At 45.0% G+C, this 2,416-nt stretch overlaps 1 protein-coding gene across 3 annotated transcripts in view; it reads right to left on the bottom strand.

Annotated features, from left to right (window-relative positions):
- Positions 1-2,416, bottom strand: part of LARGE (like-glycosyltransferase) — a 692,738-nt gene that overhangs the window by 289,766 nt on the left and 400,556 nt on the right. The gene's annotated exons all lie outside the window — the stretch shown is intronic.

Here is a 2,416-nt window from a genome sequence, read left to right as displayed (position 1 = left end):
CAGAGCCATTATCTGACTTAATCACCAAAATAAAGCCGATGGGGCAGTTATTAATGCATCATTCCCTCACTTTTATAGAACAACAACAAAAATGAGGCTCTGAGAAGTTAAATGATCTTTCGAATATAGTAAGATGAGGCAGATTTGCTTCAAAGTTAATCCGAAAATAATTAAAACCTCTTTACCCAATTCTGCCAGTGAAAAAATCCTTGGGGTTACTTCAGTGGTGTACATCTGGGCTGATGGTGTACAATGGAAGAACCAGTAGCGTCTATTAAGAAAATCAAAGTGCTAGTTTCTGATTCTGAGTAGAAGGCAGGCTGGTTAAGAGAGGCGGAGAAAGCAGGAGAGTACAAGGAGGAAATAATGGAAGAGGTCATCAAAATTCTCCAAGTGGAAAATCAACTAGGAGCTAGAGGACGTTTAAAGACCTAAACAAAACCATGAAAACTGGTAGTGAGGAGGGAACTTTATCAATACGGAGAGTGCAGGAGAACTTTTTATTTATTTATTTTTTGAGACAGAGTCTCGCTCTGTCACCCAGGCTGGAATGCAGTCGTACAATCTTGGCTCACTGCAGCCTCTGCCTCCAGGGTTCAAGCAATTCTCCTGCCTCAGCCTCCCAAGTAAACGGAATTACAGGTGAACGGCACCACGCTTGGCTAATTTTTTATATTTTTAGTAGAGACAGGGTTTTGCCATGTTTGCCAGCCTGGTCTTGAACTCCTGACCTCAGGTGATCCACCCGCCTTAGCCTCCCAAAGTGCTGGGATTATGGGCGTGAGCCACTGTGCCCAGCCCAGGAGAACTTCTAAAGGCCCAGTACAGATTAAAAAGAAATGTCCAGGTGATTGCTGACGAAGAACAAGCCCAGCCTCGCTCTTTCCCAGCTGAATTCCAGTGCCTTCTGTAATAGGAGCGCATTGCCTCTACAGACACCAGCTGTTGGTGTCATTTTACAGGACTTTGAGAATTTCATCTTCTAAAATTTGTTTTTTTTTTCCTCGTGGCAAAACAGTCTCTGAAGTTTAGGAACTGTCAGGAGTGAATGTGAGATGCGTGGAAATCTGTCTATGCTGAGCCCTAGAAGGGGGTACACTGGGTCAGCCAAGAAGGGAAGGCTTTAATCAGGGAAATCAGGCAATCCCATGAGGTCACGGAATTGTCTTGTAAGGTCTTCTTTGATTCCTTTCCTATGGGCTAACAGGGCGGGGGACACTGAGCTTCATTTGGAGATAAGGGAAGGCAGGAAAGGAGAAAGATTTAAAGTCAAGGAAAAAGGGGCCAACGGGACAATACCGAATGTAACCACAGGAGACAGGAGGAAGGAAAGCGGAAAGAAACACACAAGGCCCAAGTGTCTGTTTGGTACCAGGATCACTGAATCGCCTCCTCAAATTTCACACAACCACTCTGAGCAGATGTCAGTATTTTCTTTCTACAGGTGCAGAAGCGAGGTCAAGAGTGGTTCAATGACCTCCCTAAGATCACCCTGCTGATACAGAAGACCAGCAGGGACTTGAAACTTGGTCTCTTCTTTGCTAAGCTCTTCTGACTCCACCAATTCCATCAGAGGAGACAGGCAGGGTGGCGAGTTAACAAAGAAAGATGAGACCTGAAGAAACTTCAAAGAGTGTTAAAAACTCCTTCGAGGCAACTGATTATAAGCATAAAATTTCTACCAATGTACTGCTTTTCAAAAGTAATACTTCAATGTTCTTCATGTTCAGCTTTTCTACATTATTTTACAGCCCCAGTGGCTCTGTGGACAGAACTGTGAGCTAATGGAGCAGACACACATTAATGATGTCCGCCATCATCCCATTCACTCTGGCAGGAGTCCTTAGAGAAAATGGAATGTGGAAAAATAATGCACGTTATCTTGTGCAATTCTCACAAAGACCCCATTAGCATTATTCCTTCTCTGAGCCTAAATCAACTAAGATAACTTGCTGTCTTATTCAGTTTGAGCTGATATAACAAAATATCTGACACTGGGTAATTTATAAAAAACAGAAATTTATTGCTTGCAGTTCTAGAGGCTGGGAAGTCCAAGATCAAGGCACCAGCAGATCAGATGACTGGTGAGAACTCTCTGCCTCACTGATGGTACCCCTTTTTTTCTGAGACGCAGTCTCGCTCTGTCACCCAGGCTGGAGGGCAATGGTGTGATCTTGGCTCACTACAACCTCTGTCTCCCAGTGTCAAGCGATTCTACTGCCTCAGCCTTCTGAGTAGCTGGGATTACAGGCATGCACCACCAGGCCCAGCTAATTTTTGTATTTTTAGTAGAGGCGGGGTTTCGCCATGTTGGCCAAGCTGGTCTTGAACTCCTGACCTCAGGTGATCCACCGCCCTTGGCCTCCCAAAGTGCTGGGATTACAAGCGTGAGCCACCGCACCCTGCTGATGGTATC

The sequence above is a fragment of the Mandrillus leucophaeus genome, unplaced genomic scaffold, assembly GCF_000951045.1.
Source record: "Mandrillus leucophaeus isolate KB7577 unplaced genomic scaffold, Mleu.le_1.0 Scaffold2, whole genome shotgun sequence".
Classification (NCBI taxonomy): Eukaryota; Metazoa; Chordata; class Mammalia; order Primates; family Cercopithecidae; genus Mandrillus; species Mandrillus leucophaeus.
Note: the sequence above shows the minus strand (reverse complement) of the source record. Positions and strands in the feature narration are given on the sequence as shown.